Below are 20,908 nucleotides of genomic sequence, written 5' to 3' on the forward strand. Positions count from 1 at the left end.
CAGAGGGGGAGAAGGGTGCAAGGCGGAGGGAGAAGGGTGCAAGGCGGAGGGGAGAAGGGTGCAAGGCAGAGGGGGAGAAGGGTGCAAGGCAGAGGGGAGAAGGGTGCAAGGTGGAGGGGAGAAGTGTGCAAGGCAGAGGGGGAGAAGGATGCAAGGCAGAGGGGAGAAGTGTGCAAGGCGGAGGGGAGAAGTGTGCAAGGCGGAGGGGAGAAGTGTGCAAGGCAGAGGGGAGAAGTGTGCAAGGCAGAGGGGGGGAAGGGTGCAAGGCAGAGGGGAGAAGGGTGAAAGGTAAAGGGGAGAAGTGTGCAAGAGAGGAGAAGGGTGAAAGGTAGAGAAGGGTGCAAGGCGGAGGGGGAGAAGGGTGCAAGGCAGAGGGGAGAAGGGTGCAAGAGAGGAGAAGGGTGAAAGGTAGAGAAGGGTGCAAGGCAGAGGGGGAGAAGGGTGCAAAGCAGAGGGGAGAAGGGTGCAAGGTGGAGGGGAGAAGGGTGTAAGGCAGAGGAGGAGAAGGGTGCAAAGCAGAGAGGAGAAGGGTGCAAGGTAGAGGGGAGAAGTGTGCAATGCAGAGAAGAGAACGGTGCAAGGCAAAGAGGAGAAGGGTGCAAGAGAGGAGAAGGGTGAAAGGTAGAGAAGGGTGCAAGGCGGAGGGGGAGAAGGGTGCAAGGCAGAGGGGAGAAGGGTGCAAGGCGTAGGGGGAGAAGGGTGCAAGGCAGAGGGGAGAAGTGTGCAAGGCAGAGAAGAGAAGGGTGCAAGGCAGAGAAGAGAAGGGTGCAAGGCGGAGGGGAGAAGGGTGCAAGGTGGTGGGGAGAAGGGTGCAAGGTGGAGGGGAGAAGGGTGCAAGGCAGAGGGGAGAAGGGTGCAAGGCAGAGGGGAGAAGGGTGCAAGGTAGAGGGGAGAAGGGTGCAAGGCAGAGAGGAGAAGGGTGCAAGGCAGAGAGGAGAAGGGTGCAAGGCAGAGAGGAGAAGGGTGCAAGGTGGTGGGGAGAAGGGTGCAAGGTGGAGGGGAGAAGGGTGCAAGGCAGAGGGGAGAAGGGTACAAGGCAGAGGGGAGAAGGGTGCCAGGCAGAGGGGAGAAGGGTGCAAGGCAGAGAGTAGAAGGGTGCAAGGAAGAGAGGAGAAGGGTGCAAGGCAGAGGGGAGATGGGTGCAAGGCGGAGGGGAGAATGGTGCAAGGTGGTGGGGAGAAGGGTGCAAGGTGGAGGGGAGAAGGGTGCAAGGCAGAGGGGAAAAGGGTGCAAGGCAGAGGGGAGAAGGGTGCAAGGCAGAGGGGAGAATGGTGCAAGGTAGAAAAGGGTGCAAGGCGGAGGTGGACTAGGGTACAAGGGGAAGGAGAGAAGGGTGCAAGGGGGAGGGGGAGAAAGGTGCAAGAGGGAGGGCAAGAAGGGTGCAAGGCAGAGGGGAGAAGGGTGCAAGGGGGATGGGGATTAAGGTAAAAATGTGCCCCCCCTGGAAACATTTCTGCGGATGCCCATGTGAGGGAGAGCGGGAGAGAGTGGAGAGTAGAGAGAGAGAGTAGAGAGAGAGAGTGGAGAGAGAGAGTGGAGAGAAACAGTGGAGAGAAACAGTGGAGAGAGAGAAAGTGGAGAGAGGCAGTGGAGAGAGAGAAGACAGTGGAGAGAAGGAGGAGATAGACAGTGGAGAGAGAGACAGTGGGGAGAGAGTGGAGAGAGAGAGTGGAGAGAAACAGTGGAGAGAGAGAGTGGAGAGAGACAGTGGAGAGAGAGTAGACAGTGGAGAGAGAGTGGGGAGAGACAGTGGAGAGAGAGTGGAGAGAGCATGGCGAGACACTGGAGAGAGAGAGAGTGTGGAGAGAGAGACAGTGGAGGAAGAGCGGAGAGAGAGACCGTTGAGAGAGCGTGGAGGGGAGAGAGAGTGGAGAGATTGGAGAGAGAGAGTGGCGAGAGAGAGAGAATAGAGAGAGGGTGGAGGGAGACAGTGGAGAGAGTGAGTGAAGAGAGAGAGAGTGGAGAGAGAGTAAAGAGAGGGTGAAGAGAGAGTAGAGAGAGTGGAGAGAGAGTGGAGAGAGAGAGAGTAGAGAGGGAGTGGAGAGAGAGTAGAGAGAGAGAAGGGAGAGAGGGTGGAGAGAGAGAGATAGTGAGAGAGTGGAGAGAGAAAGGAGATAGAGAAAGTGGAGAGAGAGACAGAGGAGAGACAGTGGATAGAGAGACAGTAGAGATAGAGAGGGCAGAGTTGAGAGAGAGAATGGAGAGAGTGAATGGAGAGAGTGTAGAGAGAGTAGAGACTGACTGACTGACTCAGAGACTAAATACTGACTGACCGAGAGACTGACTGACTGAGAAACTGACTAAGAGAGAGAGAGACTGGCTGACTGAGAGAGTGACTGACTGACTGACTGAGAGAGAGAGACTGATTGAGAGTGAGACTGACTGACAGAGAGAGAGAGACTGACTGACTGAGACTGACTGAGGTAGAGAGAAACTGACTGAGAGAGAGACTGGGAGAGAGACTGACTGACCAAGAGATAGACTTATTGACTGTGAGAGAGACTGACAGAGAGAGACTGACTGAAAGAGAGACTGACTGAAAGAAAGACTGACGGAGAGAGAGAGACTGACTGAGTGAGAGAGTCTGACTGACAGAGACTGACTGACAGAGAGAGAGAGATTGACTGACTGAGGTAGAGAGAGAATGACTGACTGAGAGAGACTGACTGACTGACTGGGAGAGAGAGAGAATGACTGGGAGAGAGAGAGTCTGACTGACAGAGAGAGAGACTGACTGAGAGAGAGACTGGCTGACAGAGAGAGAGACTGGCTGCCAGAGACTGAGAGAGAGAAAGACTGACAGACTGACAGAGAAAGAGAGACTGACCAACAGAGAGAGAGAGAGAGAGAGAGAGAGAGAGAGAGACTGACTGACAGAGAGAGACTCACAGAGAGAGACTGACAGGGAGAGAGACTGACTGACAGAGAGGGTCACTGACTGACAGAGAGAAGAGAGACTGACTGAGAGAGAATGACTGACTGAGAGAGACTGACAGAGGGAGAGAAAGACTGTCTGGAGGACTGACTGACAGAGAGAGAGACTGAGAGAGAGAGCCTGACAGAGAGACTGACTGTGAGAGGGACTGACAGGGAGAGGGACTGACTGACTAAGAGAGAGACTGACTGACTGACAGACTGAGAGAGAGAGAGAGAGACTGACTGACTGACTGACTGACTAAGAGAGACTGAATGACCGAGAGAGATAGACTAACTGACTGAAAGAGAGATACTGACTGACAGAGAGAGAGAGAGAGAGACTGTGATGGAATTGGGGTCAAAGTATGAAGCTATGCAATGCCTCTTGCTATTGTCTAATAAAAATGTATTATCAAAATGTGCTCTTTGTGGTTACATCTGCTTTTGAAATACTGCATTGAAGCATTGTCCAATGTTTTAAAATGGAAATGAGAAGGAGCAGTGGATGCATATCATGACAGGAGTCTGCATCAGGAAACCCACCTAAAATTGGACAAACTTCCCCGGCCTACTGATGGCAGGGACCCTGTAATGAATGGACTACCACCTATGATAGCCTGCCTGCAGACTAAGCCCAACCTTTCACTCCACCATCCAGTGTTACTTATAATAGCTGGATTGGTACCAGTGGCATAACAATCGCCCCGCATCCCCTGCAGTACGGCGGGTCGCAGGCCTGAGAGCTCTAGACTGGCACGGAGAATGGGAGGGGGGCCCCCTCCATGTAGTTTGCAGGGGGGCCCCCTCATGTTTCGTTACGCCACTGCTCCCTCTAGCTCCCTCTCTCTCTTGTTTTACTCCCTCTAGCTCCCTCTCTCTCTCTGTCTTGCTCCCTCTAGCTCCCTCTCTCTGTCTTGCTCCCTCTAGCTTCCTCTCTCTCTGTCTTACTCCCTCTAGCCCCCTCTCTCTTACTCCCTCTAGCTCCCTCTCTCTCTCTTACTACCTCTAGCCCCCTCTCTCTGTCTTACTCACTCTAGCTCCCTCTCTCTCTCTTACTCCCTCTAGCCCCCTCTCTCTCTGTCTTGCTCCCTCTAGCTCTCTCTCTCTCTCTGTCTTACTTCCTCTAGCTCCCTCTCTCTCTGTCTTACTCCCTCTAGCTCCCTCTCTCTCTTGTTTTACTCCCTCTAGCTACCTCTCTCTCTCTGTCTTGCTCCCTCTAGCTCCCTCTCTCTGTCTTGCTCCCTCTAGCTTCCTCTCTCTCTGTCTTACTCCCTCTAGCCCCCTCTCTCTTACTCCCTCTAGCTCCCTCTCTCTCTCTTACTACCTCTAGCCCCCTCTCTCTGTCTTACTCACTCTAGCTCCCTCTCTCTCTGTCTCACTCCCTCTAGCTCCCTCTCTCTTACTCCCTCTAGCCCCCCTCTCTCTGTCTTACTGCCTCTAGCTCCCTCTCTCTTACTCCCTCTAGCTCCCTCTCCCTGTCTTGCTCGCTCTAGCTCCCTCTCTCTCTATCTTAATCCCTCTAGCTCCCTCTCTCTGTCTAGCTCCCTCTCTTCCTGTCTTACTCCCTCTAGCTCCCTCTGTCTCCCTCTCTGTCTTACTCCCTAGCTCCTTCTCTCTCTGTCTTACTCCCTCTAGCTCCCTCTCTCTCTTTCTTGCTCCGTCTAGCTCCCTCTCTCTCTGTCTCACTCCCTTTAGCTCCCTCTCTCTCTGTCTTTGTCCCTCTAGCACCCTCTCTCTGTCTTGCTCCCTCTAGCTCCCTGTCTCCCTCTCTGTCTTACTCCCTCTAGCTCCCTCTCTCTCTCTTACTCCCTCTAGCTCCCTCGCTCTCTGTCTTGCTCGCTCCAGCTCCCTCTCTCTATCTTACTCCCTCTAGCTCCCTCTCTCTGTCTAGCTCCTTCTCTCGCTGTCTTACTCCTTCTCTCGCTGTCTTACTCCCTCTGTTTCCCTCTCTCTCTGTCTTACTCTCTCTAGCTCCTTCTCTCTGTCGTGCTCCCTCTAGCTTCCTCTATCTCTGTCTTACTCCCTCTAGCCCCCTCTCTCTTACTCCCTCTAGCTCCCTCTCTCTCTCTTACTCCCTCTAGCCCCCCTCTCTCTGTCTTACTCACTCTAGCTCCCTCTCTCTCTGTCTTACTCCCTCTGGCTCCCTCTCTCTTACTCCCTCTAGCTCCCCCTCTCTCTGTCTTACTCCCTCTAGCTCCCTCTCTCTTACTCCCTCTAGCTCCCTCTCCCTGTCTTGCTCCCTCTCTCTCTATCTTAATCCCTCTAGCTCCCCCTCTCTGTCTAGCTCCCTCTCTTCCTGTCTTACTCCCTCTAGCTCCCTCTGTCTCCCTCTCTGTCTTACTCCCTAGCTCCCTCTCTCTCTGTCTTACTCCCTCTAGCTCCCTCTCTCTCTGTCTTGCTCCGTCTAGCTCCCTCTCTCTCTGTCTTACTCCCTTTAGCTCCCTCTCTCTCTGTCTTTGTCCCTCTAGCACCCTCTCTCTGTCTTGCTCCCTCTAGCTCCCTGTCTCCCTCTCTGTCTTACTCCCTCTAGCTCCCTCTCTCTCTCTTACTCCCTCTAGCTCCCTCGCTCTCTGTCTTGCTCGCTCTAGCTCCCTCTCTCTATCTTACTCCCTCTAGCTCCCTCTCTCTGTCTAGCTCCTTCTATCGCTGTCTTACTCCTTCTCTCGCTGTCTTACTCCCTCTAGCTCCCTCTGTTTCCCTCTCTCTCTGTCTTACTCTCTCTAGCTCCTTCTCTCTGTCTTACTCCCTCTAGCTCCCTCTCTCTATCTTACTCCCTCTAGCTCCCTCTGTCTCTGTCTTACTCCCTTTAGCTCCCTCTCTCTCTGTCTTTGTCCCTCTAGCACCCTCTCTCTGTCTTGCTCCCTCTAGCTCCCTGTCTCCCTCTCTGTCTTACTCCCTCTAGCTCCCTCTCTCTCTCTTACTCCCTCTAGCTCCCTCTCTCTCTGTCTTGCTCGCTCTAGCTCCCTCTCTCTATCTTACTCCCTCTAGCTGCCTCTCTCTGTCTAGCTCCTTCTCTCGCTGTCTTACTCCTTCTCTCACTGTCTTACTCCCTCTAGCTCCCTCTGTTTCCCTCTCTCTCTGTCTTACTCCCTCTAGCTCCCTCTGTCCCTGTCTTACTCCCTCTAGCTCCCTCTCTCTGTCTTACTCCCTCTAGCTCCTTCTCTCTATCTTACTCCCTCTAGCTCTCTCTCTCTCTGTCTTACTCCCTCTAGCTCCCTCTCCCTCTGTCTTACTCCCTCTAGCTACCTCTCTGTCTTGCTCCCTCTCTCCCTCTCTTACTCCTTCTAGCTCCCTCTCTCTCTCTGTCTTACTCCCTCTAGCTCCCTCTGTCTCTGTCTTACTCCCTCTAGCTCCCTCTCTTTGTCTTACTCCCTCTAGCTCCCTCTCTCTGTCTTACTCCCTCTAGCTCCCGCTCTCTCTCTCTTACTCCCTCTAGCTCCCTCTCTCTCTCTTACTTCCTCTAGCTCCCTCTCTCTCTGTCTTACTCCCTCTAGCTCCCTCCATCTCTTGTTTTACTCCATCTAGCTCCCTCTCTCTGTCTTGCTCCCTCTCTCTGTCTTACTCCCTCTAGCTTCCTCTCTCTCTGTCTTACTCCCTCTAGCCCCCTCTCTCTTACTCCCTCTAGCTCCCTCTCTCTCTCTTACTCCCTCTAGCCCCCTCTCTCTCTGTCTTGCTCCCTCTAGCTCTCTCTCTCTCTGTCTTACTTCCTCTAGCTCCCTCTCTCTCTGTCTTACTCCCTCTATCTCCCTCTCTCTCTTGTTTTACTCCCCCTAGCTCCCTCTCTCTCTCTGTCTTGCTCCCTCTAGCTCCCTCTCTCTGTCTTACTCCCTCTAGCTTCCTCTCTCTGTGTCTTACTCCCTCTAGCCCCCTCTCTCTTACTCCCTCTAGCTCCATCTCTCTCTCTTACTCCCTCTAGCCCCCTCTCTCTCTGTCTTACTCCCTCTAGCTCCCTCTCTCTCTGTCTTACTCCCTCTAGCTCCCTCTCTCTTACTCCCTCTAGCTCCCCCTCTCTCTGTCTTACTCCCTCTAGCTCCCTCTCTCCTACTCCCTCTAGCTCCCTCTCCCTGCCTTGCTCCCTCTAGCTCCCTCTCTCTCTATCTTAATCCCTCTAGCTCCCTCTCTCTCTGTCTAGCTCCCTCTCTTCCTGTCTTACTCCCTCTAGCTCCCTCTGTCTCCCTCTCTGTCTTACTCCCTAGCTCCCTCTCTCTCTGTCTTACTCCCTCTAGCTCCCTCTCTCTCTGTCTTGCGCCGTCTAGCTCCCTCTCTCTCTGTCTTACTCCATTTAGCTCCCTCTGTCTCTGTCTTACTCCCTCTAGCTCCCTCTCTCTGTCTTACTCCCTCTAGCTCCTTCTCTCTATCTTCCTTCCTCTAGCTCTCTCTCTCTCTGTCTTACTCCCTCTAGCTCCCTCTCCCTCTGTCTTACTCCCTCTAGCTACCTCTCTGTCTTGCTCCCTCTAGCTCCCTCTCTACCTCTCTTACTCCTTCTAGCTCCCTCTCTCTCTGTCTTACTCCCTCTAGCTCCCTCTCTCTGTCTTACTCCCTCTAGCTCCCTCTCTCTGTCTTACTCCCTCTAGCTCCCGCTCTCTCTCTCTTACTCCCTCTAGCTCCCTCTCTCTCTCTTACTTCCTCTAGCTCCCTCTCTCTCTGTCTTACTCCCTCTAGCTCCCTCTCTCTCTTGTTTTACTCCATCTAGCTCCCTCTCTCTCTCTGTCTTGCTCCCTCTCTCTATCTTACTCCCTCTAGCTCCCTCTCTCTGTCTAGCTCCTTCTCTCGCTGTCTTACTCCTTCTCTCGCTGTCTTACTCCCTCTAGCTCCCTCTCTTTCCCTCTCTCTCTGTCTTACTCTCTCTAGCTCCTTCTCTCTGTCTTACTCCCTCTAGCTCCCTCTCTCTATCTTACTCCCTCTAGCTCCCTCTCTCTATCTTACTCCCTCTAGCTCCCTCTGTCTCTGTCTTACTCCCTTTAGCTCCCTCTCTCTCTGTCTTTGTCCCTCTAGCACCCTCTCTCTGTCTTGCTTCCTCTAGCTCCCTGTCTCCCTCTCTGTCTTACTCCCTCGAGCTCCCTCTCTCTCTCTTACTCCCTCTAGCTCCCTCTCTCTCTGTCTTGCTCGCTCTAGCTCCCTCTCTCTATCTTACTCCCTCTAGCTCCCTCTCTCTGTCTAGCTCCTTCTCTCGCTGTCTTACTCCTTCTCTCGCTGTCTTACTCCCTCTAGCTCCCTCTGTTTCCCTCTCTCTCTGTCTTACTCCCTCTAGCTCCCTCTCTCTCTGTCTTACTCCCTCTAGCCCCCTCTCTCTCTGTCTTACTCCCTCTAGCTCTCTCTCTCTTACTCCCTCTAGCTCCCTCTCTCTCTGTCTTACTACCTCTAGCTCCCTCTCTCTCTATCTTACTCCCTCTAGCTCCCTCTCTCTATCTTACTCCCTCTAGCTCCCTCTGTCTCCCTCTCTCGCTGTCTTACTCCCTCTGGCCCTGGGACCCAAACTGCTGGGCAAGTGTCAGTGAAACCAAACTGCAAGTCAACGATGCCATTGCCTGCCTGCCTGCCCGGTATATGCATAACTGGGTTTGGTTTGGCTTCGGTTTCGTTTCGACTTTCGTCACAGAACAACAATGCAAACCCAAACCCTTGACTATTTGACTTCTGTGACCCATCCATTCTGTGCACGTGCAGAATGCAGATGGTGCCCGTAGCTACGGCGGGCCGGGGTGCGGTGGTGGCGCGCTTCTTGCACTAAAGCAGGACACAGGTAGACTCGTCAGTGTAAATTGGTGCCACCCCCCAGATGGGGTGACACCCGGTGCGGTCCGCACCCCCCGCACCCCCCTAGTGACGCCACTGCTCCCACTGAAACTAACCAGACCGCAGTGCCAGAGTTCTGACCCTTAAAGTATATGTTTGATTGGCTTATACTAAGGGTCGGCAGAGAACCCCACTCCGCCCGCGGAGTGTGCGGAGTTTTGCCTACTCTGCACTCTGCGAAGTAGGTGGAGAAGGCAAAACTCTGCACACTCCGCGGCGGAGCGGAGTTGGCCTCCCACCTGCCTCCCTCCCTCCCTATTACCAATTATGTAAAAAAAAATTAAACGATTTAAAGAGTAATAAAACGCCTTACCTTATCTGCGGCGCCCCCGGGCTGCCGTTTTCCTCCATCGCAACTTCTTCTTCATGCGCAGTTTTGAGGAGGAAGTCACGATGGAGGAAGAGGGCAGCCCAGGGACGCCGCAGATAAGGTAAGGCATTTTATTACTCTTTAAATCATTTTTTTTTAATGTACATAATTGGTAAAAGGGCCGGTGGGAGGCGGGTGGGGCGTAGCGGAGCTATGCGGAGTGTACGCGGTTTGTTTTGAACTCCGTGGCACTCCGCGTAGCGCCACTACGCACACTACGCCCAGGGTTAGCTCATACCCTACTGATATAACTTTACTTACTTATAAGCCACTAGTATATGGTACCAGGGGTACACAGGGCCTGTAAGTAAAAGGATGAGCCCTTGCACGTCAAGTGACCGCTTAGATTCAGCTGCCATTCACTCACTCTTTCTTACACCCCTTCCCACCCCTGAAATACTTAGAAAAAACAGGAACACTTCATAAGAGGCTAGCTGCTTGCTAATAAAACAGGCTGTGGGAAGGGCTTTTTTCAATTCACTGGATGGACATTGTAAAATGCCACATGCCACCAACTGCACTCCTAGGCGCTGGAGTGCATCTATATAGTAAGCGTTTTGTGGTTCACAATACAGTGCACAGTAAATCAGCAATCCCCTCCCTGGTCTCTATTTCCTTGCATGGTCACATGACCACTTAGTGTCAACTGCCCTTAACTCACTCATTCTCAACTCCATCCCACCCCTGAGATAGTTACAAACAAGCATCTGCAATGCAAAAGGTCTCTCATTTACTTGAGTTTGAGCTATTGGCATTGTAAATGACAATGCCTTTCATTTATGTTTTGGTTTTTAAACCATATATAAAAGGCATTGTCATTTACAATGCCAACAGCTTAAACTCTCGCAAATGTGAGACCTATTGCTTTCCAAATACTAAAGGCATTGCTGAGTTGCCCCCTTCTGTCTCACATAGTCCCTGAATAGCTCCCCGTTTGCTACAAGTTAAATAAACAAGCTGGTGGTCACAACTGCCCATGAGAGACCCTTCTGCGGTAAGAGAAACTCATAAAAGAAAATAGTGCTTAAAGACTAAAGAAGATGGACCATGTACCAACTGAAGTAAAAGGGCTATTCCTCATGGGAGGTTACAAATGAAGACAAAGCGGTACTAAGAAGGGGCTAACAAGCCTCATAACGAATCAGAAGCCAACCTTTATGAATGGCAATGACACAAGCCAATGGCAAATATGGGCGGAGAGTGGGTGGAGCTTCAAGTACATACTCCAATACAGCATACCTCGCAGAGCAGCGCATGCGTTGCCCAGGCTTGACATAAAAACAGGGACACAACATAACAGGCTTACTGGCTACTAAAAAAACAGGCTACGGGAAGGACTAGTTTAATTTCACTGGATGGTCACTGTAAAGTGCCACATGTCACCAGCGTCACTCCTAGGTGCTGCTGTGCATCTGCATAGTAAGCATTTTGTGGTTTACATTACAGTGCACAGTTCATAAGCAAGCACATGCTTTGTTATGTTGCAGAATTACAAGTTAAAAACAAATGTTCAGTAAAAGGTTTATTGCAGGATAAAATACGCATAATACACAGGTATCAACCGCAGGCACCCCGCTTTTGAGTAGCATAAATTGCACTCAGGCAGACAGTACCTTCTGTTCTTGAGAGGAGAACAAAATAAGTATCATGCTTTTACCAGGTAATTTTGGCAGCACTCAGTAAAGGAAATTGACACTTCATATTGTGTTTTCCTCTATATCAAATGTTAAATTTAATTTGGGAATCCTTCTTCATGTATGATCGTGGTTACACAAAGGACTAACGGTGCATCAGTGGCGGGCGCTTGGGGGCTGCATCTGCCTGGGGAACACTTACCATCTGCCCATGCAATGCTGAAACATATTGACAAAGCCAATAGCTCTTGCATTACCAAGACCGATTTGCTTTGCCATTGCTTATTTTGTTTGCATGTTGTGTGGCTTTATTTGGAAGGGCCAAATGGCATGCTTGAAGACGTCAACAGCTCGAAGTCTGCTGCCCATTTACGAAAACCATGCTCACTGTATTTCCTGCAGCAATATAAGCAGTATCTCAACTTCTCTGCATGCTGGGTCTGTTTCCAGCTCCTGGTTGCAAAGGAGTAGTGCCCAGCTGGGGTGCCAAAGAACCATAATTTTTTATCTTGGCTGCCAAAGGTGTAATTTGCACAACTGTGGGTGCAGAATATTGCCCTTTCATACAAAACATTCGAGCGGGTATACATACTGATCGATCAAACACGTGGCAGATGATTGGATGAGATTTGATGGGGGAAGTGTTTGCTATTGGCCTAAAGTTGTTTAAGGGTTGCAGATTGAAGAGTCTCATACATGTGTTGATTGGCTTTGTCGTCCTTATACTGATTTACAATTTTGTCTGAGTCTGTACTGCCTCCATTAGCAGTCCTTGCAGAGGCAAGGGTATCTCAATCGGACCCTCAGAAGATGTTGGATCATTATGAGGAACTGAATCGGAAATCTGATTTATGGCTCTTTAGACTTGTTTAGTCTGATATGGAACTAGAGGGAAACCTTTTAATGATCATTGACGTGTCTTAATGTACACCAATAGCACAAGAGGGAGAAACATTGAAATGCAAGTTATTGCCTAAGCGCAGCTGTAACCGCGACAGCCATGTTTTCCTGATTCCGTGAACCATGCTTAAATTAAGCAAAAATCCATGATGTTTAGAGCCTCTTCTTCACATCTTGCCCTCTGAGACGAGAAATTATGTCCAGCTTGTTCAGTCGAAAACGTTTACCTTGTATGTACCTGAAAGTCATTTTTTTCCTTTCTCGCAATCTCGGACACCTGAGGACTCCCTTTGTCTTCCAAAGTCATGTGATCTTCATTGGAAGTTGTGGTAAATCATCTTAGACAAGACCTTCATGAGTTGAAGCGTTATTCATAGACGACGGCGCAGTCACCCAACCGACGCGGCCAGCCACAGATGTCAACTGCCAACCGCCACACAATGGAACATTCCCTATGTCATGGTAGAACGTTGAACATGTCATGGCCGCACGAGCATGGCAACACGAGCGTAGCTGCGGCTGTGTTAAACACCTTATAACAGAAGTCTTTGAGTACATCTCTATCCATTTTTGCATTGCTTTTGAGCTCACTCGAACATGGCGTCTTGGGCGACCCCCTGATGGATGAATATGCTAATGAACCCTATCAGACTTTGCTTGGCGCGACAACTTGGTCGATCATAGCCAAAAGTCCATGCCAACGACTCAACATCCTGTGATTCTGGGCAAATCACCTAGGGGAAGATGTATCAAAATACCTATTTGCGATTCTCAAATAGCGATTTTTTGAGAATCGCTATTTGAGAATTGCAAATGGTATGTATCAAAAAAATCAAAATTTTTTAGGGATTTCTTAATATTTCTTAATTGCGAATTCACAAATTGTGAATTCGCAATTAAGGAATACTTTCCCATTCATTTCTATGGGCCAGGAGGCCCATAGGAAGGAATGGGAAGTTATTCTCAATTTGCGGTTCGCAACTTGCTAATCGCAAATTGAGAATAATTTCAAGGGTGCAAGGGTGTTTTAAGGACACCCTGCTGCACCCCTGAAATTTGCATGTGTGCGCACATGGTGCACATACGTGCCCTCAGGGCATCTATGAGCGCCAAATGGCACCTTTACAAATGCAAAAAAGTACATTTGTAAAAGAAATCGCAAATTAACACCAACTTGATGTTGGTGGTAATTTGCGATTTCTTAAGGTGAATTCGCTAAACTTAAGTGCTTCTTACATAGCATTTAAGAAATCGCTTATTGCGATTTCTTAAATGCTTGCGCAAAGTTAAGGAATTGCAAATTCTGCGATTCCTTAATTTTGCGAATCCATTTCCTTCATACATCCCGTTTTCATGATTTTTTGTCGCAAACGCTGCTTTTTTGAGAATCACAGCGTTTGCGACTAAAAATCCCGTTGATACATCTGCCCCACAATCTCCACGTGCCTACAACAAAACATGAATGTGTCCTTGTATATTATAATTGGTGCTCGCGTAAAGTGCTCCAATACCTTCAGGTCGAGTTCACGCTATATATGACTGCAAAATATCAAATAAAATGTCTGCGCATAGAGACCATGGGGTCGATTCCGATCCGGTAAAAAGCGCTCCGAATCGTCGTACGGAGCATTTTTTTCCGTACGAATCGTACCCGTAACCGTCTCCGTACGAACGACGTAGTACGATCCACACCCGATGCAGCTATCCGTACGAATCGTACCAGGGACCGTACGAATGAAATTCCCGTACGAATCGCCCTCGGAAGTCGCTGTACGCGACGTTCATACGTTTCGCGGCTGCTTTTTACGACCCGGCAACTACGATCCGTGTTGTGTACGCTCCGTACGACCCTTTTTCTACGGGAGCTGGAAACTGTCGTACAGTCAGAGTTCTCCCCGAAACAGGTACGAAACGGCCCCCACGGGTACGGCGCGTACCCCCCATGATCACAGGGGTACGTGGCGTACCCCTGCGATCATGAGGGTACGTGCCGTACACCCAGCGTACATGGGGTACGTGCCGTACCCCATGTACGTTGGGTGTATGGCACGTACCCCCCATGTACGCTGGGTGTACGGCACGTACCCCGCATGATCACAGGGGTACGGCGCGTACCCCTGCGATCATGGGGGGTACGCGCCATACGGTGTGTAGGTGATCGTGCGCTTCTCCGTACGAATCGACGTGTACCGTACGAATCGCGTCCCGGTCGGCCGATCGGGATCGGAATCGTCCGGTCGTACGGCGTACGTACGAGTCGTACGGAAACGGCTCCGGATACGATTCGTACGGACGGGGATTTTACCGGATCGGAATCGACCCCCAGGTAGTTACCAAAAGCAGCTCTACACAAAAAAGCCATTAACATAAGTCTGACCCAGTTTTATATAGTGAGAATTCGACCTGAAGGCCACATCCGTTTTTAAAAGGGACAGGGAAATTAAGTGATTTGCCCAGAATCATAGGATGCTGAGCGGACGCCGAGATTCGAAGCTGGCCCCGCACTGGTTGTCAATCTCGGGCCTCTGCAAGCCCAGCAGGCTCTGAAACATGGCTGGGGCTGTCCCCGCCCTACTGACCTTTTAGCTGCGCTGCATAACTGACTTTGCACTTGTAATCCCAAAATATTGAATGCCTTTTTATGAGCCTTTAAGAAGGCGCTCATGGGATATTTGAAACTTATGCCTTCTTTAACACTTGTAATCACAAAATATTGAATGACGTGTTATGAGCCTAAATCAATGCACTCATGGGATGTGTGTACGTCATATCTAAGAGTCAAATCTCTAAATGAATCCTATAGCCAAATAGAGAAGAAGGATTCCACGGTGAAAGGGGCGGGGCCTTCGTTGCGGGGTCCTCGGCGCTGTAAAACGAGCTCTCGTAAACATTTACTCACCGCACTCATGGCTAAGCTGAATGAAGTTAGATTCACCTGGGAGGTGGGAGCGTCCGGTTTCGGGGGCCGGCCATTTGCTAATCTGTCCGATAGCCCATTGTTCCTAGATGAGCCCTCTATCTCGAAACACCACCCCACGCACCCCCAAAATACACACACACAGGTTGAAGCCTCCCGCAGCTGCGAGTGATGGGATCTGGCCAGACAATGTCACGGTTTCCCTCGGGCTTCAGCGAAATCTCATCAAATCATGTGTACAGAGCTAAATGACAAGGGACGGGCCCAGGGCGGAGCCAGTCCGTGGAAGCAGCATCCGCGGCAGCGGCACAGCGAGAACGGTCTGCCCAAGATCACACGGGACGCAGCTTCTTCGGCGAAAACGTGAGGCGCGTCCTGACGTGATACCTATGACGCGCACACACTCTTGTGAGCCCTTCTGTTTCTCTTGCTCATGGACAATGACGATAAGACTCCTCAAAACGAGTGCAGGGGCCAGTTCCCACCTTCACCTGAATCACTGGCACAAATTAAACCTTACTGTCTAAGAACTTGCTGACTGGGGGCTCTGAGATGTGTGAAACCAAGGAGAGCTCTTTGGTCGTCTGTGAAATAACACGATGGAAAGGTCAACATTACAGTCTGTGTAACCTGATAGAAAGGTCTACAACACGTGTAACCTGATGGAAAGGGGTACGGCCTATATGACCTGAAGGAAAGATGTATGGTCTGTGTAACCTGATGGAAAGGGGTACGGCCTGTGTTACCTGACGGAAAGGTCTGAGACCTGTGTAACCTGAAAGAAAGAAAGGTCTACGGCTTGTATAACCTGATAGAAAATTCTAGAGCCTGTGTAACCTGATTGAAAGGTGTACGGTCTGTGGAACGTGAAAGAAAGGTCTACAACCTGTGTAAACTGACAGAAAGGACTACGGCCCATGTAACCTGGTAGACTCTTCTGCATCCTGTATAACAGGATAGAAAATTCTACAGCCAGTGTAACCTGATAGAAAGGTCTATGGCCTGTGTAAACTGACAGAAAGGTCTACGGCCTGTGTAAACTGACAGAAAGGTCTACGGCCTGTGTAACCTGATAGAAAGGTCTACGGCCTGTGCAAACTGACAGAAAGGTCTACAGCCTGTGTGACCTGATGGAAAGGTCTACAACCGGTGTAGCCTGATGAAAAGTTCTACAGCCTGTGTAACCTGATGGAAAGGTCTACAACCTGTTTAACCTGATGGAAAGGTCTATGGCCTGTATAGCCTCATGGAAAGGTCTACAGCTTGTGTAACCTGATGAAAGGTCTGCGACCTGTGCAACCTGATGGAAAGGTCTATGGCCTGTGTAACTTGATGGAATGGTAGGTGGTCTGTGTAGCTTGATGGAAAGGTCTACAACTTTCACGATGGATTAAACTCAGTTGACTGGGGGTGAGTACTTGCAATGTTCAACATTCCGTCCATCATCCCCTTTGGTTTTGCTTTGTTCACCCTAAGTAGGCAGGGTATGCCCAGACGTGGGTCCCTTGCTCACTTTGCCACTGGATTCAAGCTAGCCTGGCTGATGATGGCTGATTATCTAGAAACAGGTCCCAGGATGCTTGTTTCCGGTCCAGGGAAGACATGGTTTGGCAGTTCGGGCTGGACTGTTGCCATGAGGCACAGGGTCAGACTGATTTGCATATGGCCATGTCTGAACTAGGGTGGCGGAGTGAGCTAAAGAATGATGATGGATTAAACCCAGATCAGTTGACTGGGGGTGAGTCTACGGCCTGTGTAAACTGACAGAAAGGTCTATGGCCTGTGTAATCTGATAGAAAGGTCTGCGGCCTGTGTAACCTGATGAAAAGTTCCACAGTCTGTGTAAACTGATGGAAAAGTCTACAACCTGTTTAACCTGATGGAAAGGTCTACAACCTGTTTAACCTGATGGAAAGGTCTATGGTCTGTGTAGCCTCATGGAAAGGTTTACGGCCTGTGTACCCTGATGGAAAGTTCTGCGGCCTCTGTAGTCTGAAAGAAAGTTCTACATCCAGTGTAACCTGGTATAACGTTGTACTGCCTGGGTAACCTGAAATAAAAGTCCAAGGCATGTATAACCTAATAGAAAGTTCTACAGCTTAGCTTGTGTAACCTGATAGAAAGGCCTACGACCTGTATAACCTGATGGGAAGGTCTACGACCAGTGGAACGTGAAAGGAAGTTCCACAGGCTGTGTAACACACTAGATAGGTCTACGGCCTGGTTAGCCTAATGGAAAGGTCTGCCTATGTGAGTTGATGGAAAGTTCTACTACCTGTATAACCTGGTACAAAGGTCTGCAGCCCAAGTAACCTGAAAGAATGGTCTACAACCTGTATTACCTGAACAAAAGTTCTACTGCCTGCATAACCTGGTACAAAGGTCTGCGACCCAAGTAACCTGAAAGAATGGTCTACAACCTGTATTACCTGAACAAAAGTTCTACTGCCTGCATAACCTGGTACAAAGGTCTGCGACCCAAGTAACCTGAAAGAAAAGTCTACAAGCTGTGTAACATTCTCATGTTAACAAGCTTCTGCCTATAGTTAGCCAAACAGTCTTGGGCATTCGTCAGGGCTAAATCTATGTGTACCTACATCACAAAAGAGTCGGTGCAGAGTCCCATAGAAGGTATGTAGAGAGGACCTACCTCTCCACAGAACTATTTCAGGTATTTACCCTAATTGTAAAGTGCTAGTTGCCTCCTGGTCTGTTTGGGGTGGGCGTTCTCCTGTTGTCCCACTTGCATCAAGGTAGTACACCCACTGTGGTCCTTCCGGGCCCCGTGAAACAGCCGGCTGTTTGCAGGAAAATATTACCAATTCAGAGAGGCATATATGTCATTATACCTGTATATGCCCCCTGATAATACCTTTTGGTGTTTTTAAACAAGCCAAGGATACCACTTGAATAAAGGATACTTTGTGGTTTATTCTAAGGCTTTTCAACCTTCAAAAGGGATCAGAGTATTTTATCCAGAAAAAAATAATAATTTCTAAGAGCTCCCTCAGGCGAGCCCCTCCCTCAGGTGGAGTCTGCCCGGTTGGTACCATCTTACCATGGTGGGATAAGGTGGCAAATAAGGGAGCATGTCACATTATGTGAGTGACCCTACATCATCCAATTCTTTAAAATCTGTGTATATTGGGGAAAAGCTCTGGGGTCCAATGCTGTAGCTTGCAATATCTGTGAAATGTGGCCGTCTAATGTGTTTGTCTCTAATATCCTTACAGTTTTATAGAAGGGTATGTTGTGTAAGGCCCAAGCATGCATCGTCCAGGTAATTTGAGTGAAAGCTCTGCTGTCTAAGACCGTATCCTGTAACATCTGCGTAATCTGAGGAACAGCTCTCGTGTGTTAGGCACAGGAGATCTAGTGTACATAAGAGACAGCTCTGCTTGTTAAGGTCTCAGGCAGTGGCGGCTCCTCTGCTAAGGCAGTGGAGCATAGCCCCACCGAAAACAAGCATTGGAAATGCAATAGGGCTCAAATTAGGAAAGTTTGAGCTATTGGTCTTATAAATGATTTGTTTTTTATGTATGTGTTATTTTTTCAAATAGTTAAATTAATAGCTTTGTCATTTTCAATGCCAATAGTTATAACTTTTGCAAATGTGACACCTATATACGAAATCAAGAAGATGGCCGCCTGATAGGTGCTCCGGTCCGGAGCTCCTAGTGCTGGGGATCCCTCTCCTGGAATTATCCCTGATAGCACACACCACCGTCGGCGAGAAAAACGAGCAACCGGACCGTAACAAGTAACTGGATTGAACAAAAGTAACTGGATTAAGAGTAATTGGAATATCGCCGTAAAACACGGACCTGCAGCAGTGACGACTGGGACCCCTGCAGCCTCGACGAAACCTAGGACGGCTGGAATTGAGCCGAGTTGAGAATCCGACTCGCCTGAAGTTCACCGCCTGTACCCGACCCGCCTGAAGATCACCATCGCCTGTACCCGACCCGCCTGAAGATCACCACGCTTGCACCGGTACTGAGACCGGAACGATGATGAGGACGCCTAGGAGGCTCCGGACAGACGACTGCATCCAAGTGCCCCCTTGAGTGTGGAGGTGCCCTGCTTGCCTGCAATCACCGCCGGCAAGTGATCAGTGTCACTGAAGCCGCCGGGGCGGGAAACAAGCGGACGGAAGTGGGTGCTTACAGATCCGGAGCGGGTGATAGAGGACGCGCCGGCGGGAGGCTTCCCCCCCCCCTCCCAGTGGATCAAAGAGATCGGTGCATGCGGCACCCAGAACGGTTGTGCCCCCTGTTTGTGTGCGTTGGGCAGCGTTTTCCGGCGGGATGCTGTGGAGACTGTGGAGCAACGAGAAGGGAGCAATGGGCATCTAAGCGGCTCCGGTGTGCCCTGTCTGCAGCAGCGCTCCGGCGGGAGCCCTCCCCCCTCCCAGTGGATCAACAAGCTCGGGTTAATGGGACAGCTTGAGCGGCCCCGGTTTTTGCCCTGTCTGTGTGTTTTGGGCAGAGTGCAGGTGGGAGGCTTCCCCCCCCCTCTCCCCCTCCCAGTGGATCGGCGAGAACGGAGCAACCGGCATTGGGAGAGGCTCCGGTGTACCCTGTCTGTTTGTGTGTGTTGGGCAACCATTACGCAACTTTGGAGGTGCCTGATCTGGGCAGCAGCGTCAGTGAAGACTTGGAAGGTAACTGCACGTATAGCTACCACTCTAAATAATCATGCCGATTTTTCACTCTGCATACTGCACGTAAAACTACTTGAGCAGCGGCAGGGACGACTCGGAAGGTAACTGCACGCAAATCTTTCACCTTAATTACTCATGTCGGTTTCTCTCTTGCTGCCCGGAATTATGCTACTTTAAACAAACTTGCCGGTTTTCTACCCTATGCCTGGAATTTCAAGCTGATATCTGTGTGCTTTGTATTTTTCGCGGGCTTTGCGATGGTTACACTCTCCATTGGCTAATATGGCTGGGGCCATAAACTGGAGCCATAAATCGCCTCCCTGCCCACAAGATGACCATGAGGCTACATACCAACGAGGGCAGGGATCAGCAAGACAGAGATAAGCCTCTCTCTCTCCTCACCATCTAGCAGCATAGAAGCGGAACTCTACCCTCCCCTTTAAGCAACACGGAAGATGGACTAACTCGACCTACCCAGAGTAGAAAGGGAAACTAAACTCAACAATCACTACAATTATGCTGCCATTTTAGACTGGTCTCTCTCTCTCTCTCTTTGTCGGCCATCATGAACTAGTCTTTTTCACGATTTGACCACACTCTAAGAACTGGCCTCTTTAGACTATTTTCAACTAGCGAATGTCTGCCTTTTATTGCAGTATTATACCTCTACTTGATTTTAATGCACCGATCATTAGCTCATCTATTTCTGGCTGCTCTTTAGTCACTTTTTTGACTCATTTAGCTCTTTGTTTGCACCTGTACTTGGTTCCAGCTTATCATTAGCATTATACCTCTACTTGTATACTGTACAATTGTTATAAGTTGCACCCATTTCACCTTCTATTGCTGTATTGCACCGATCACTACCTCATGTTTTACATATATTTACATATTATCTTTTCCTCTGCATTTCACTTTCTATTGTTGTATTGCACCGATTACTACCTCATATTTTATCCTTTATATTTATATATATACTTTTTTTTTTTTTTTTTTTTTTTTTTGTAAGCTGCACCCATTTCACTTTTATCCCTGGAATGCACCATTTGCTACCTCCTATATTTTGATGATGTTGACCGCTCACTAGTGTCACCTCCATGTAACTTACTGTGTGCTTCTATTTGGGTATCGCACCGATTACCACCTCATATTTCTATATAGTTATATATATATATATCTTTTATTTGACCCCGTTGCTTATCTGTATTAATTGTATTTTTGATGTACATGACTGTACTGTTTACTCTTCTGAACTACCTGTTCGACTATGCTCCCTCATTTACCCCTTCTGTGTAAAGCGCTCTGATATCTGCAAAGATCTTGTCCGCGCTATATAAAACTTTAAAAATAAATAAATAAATAAATAAATATAGCATTTGTAATGCAACATGTTTTGTATTTACGTGACTTAGATGTATTGATATTACAAATAACAATGCTTTTAATTTTTTTAAATAATTAATACTTAATTTATTTAATTTGTAATAGCAATAGCATACATTTTTGTAAATTACTTTTGTGAAGATTATGTTCAGTGTTTTTATTGTGACGAAAATCCAAGAACAGAAGAGAAATATTAACATCTTTTTGTGATTTGTAATAAAGCGTGAAAGCTTGAAAACAGCTTGAAACATTGAAAGAACATATTTGAACCAGTGATGCTGTGGTGGTGCTGAGTGATGATGTTGTTGCGCTGAGTGATGCTGTGGTTA

Source organism: Lissotriton helveticus, chromosome 7 (assembly GCF_964261635.1).
Source record: "Lissotriton helveticus chromosome 7, aLisHel1.1, whole genome shotgun sequence".
Taxonomy (NCBI): domain Eukaryota; kingdom Metazoa; phylum Chordata; class Amphibia; order Caudata; family Salamandridae; genus Lissotriton; species Lissotriton helveticus.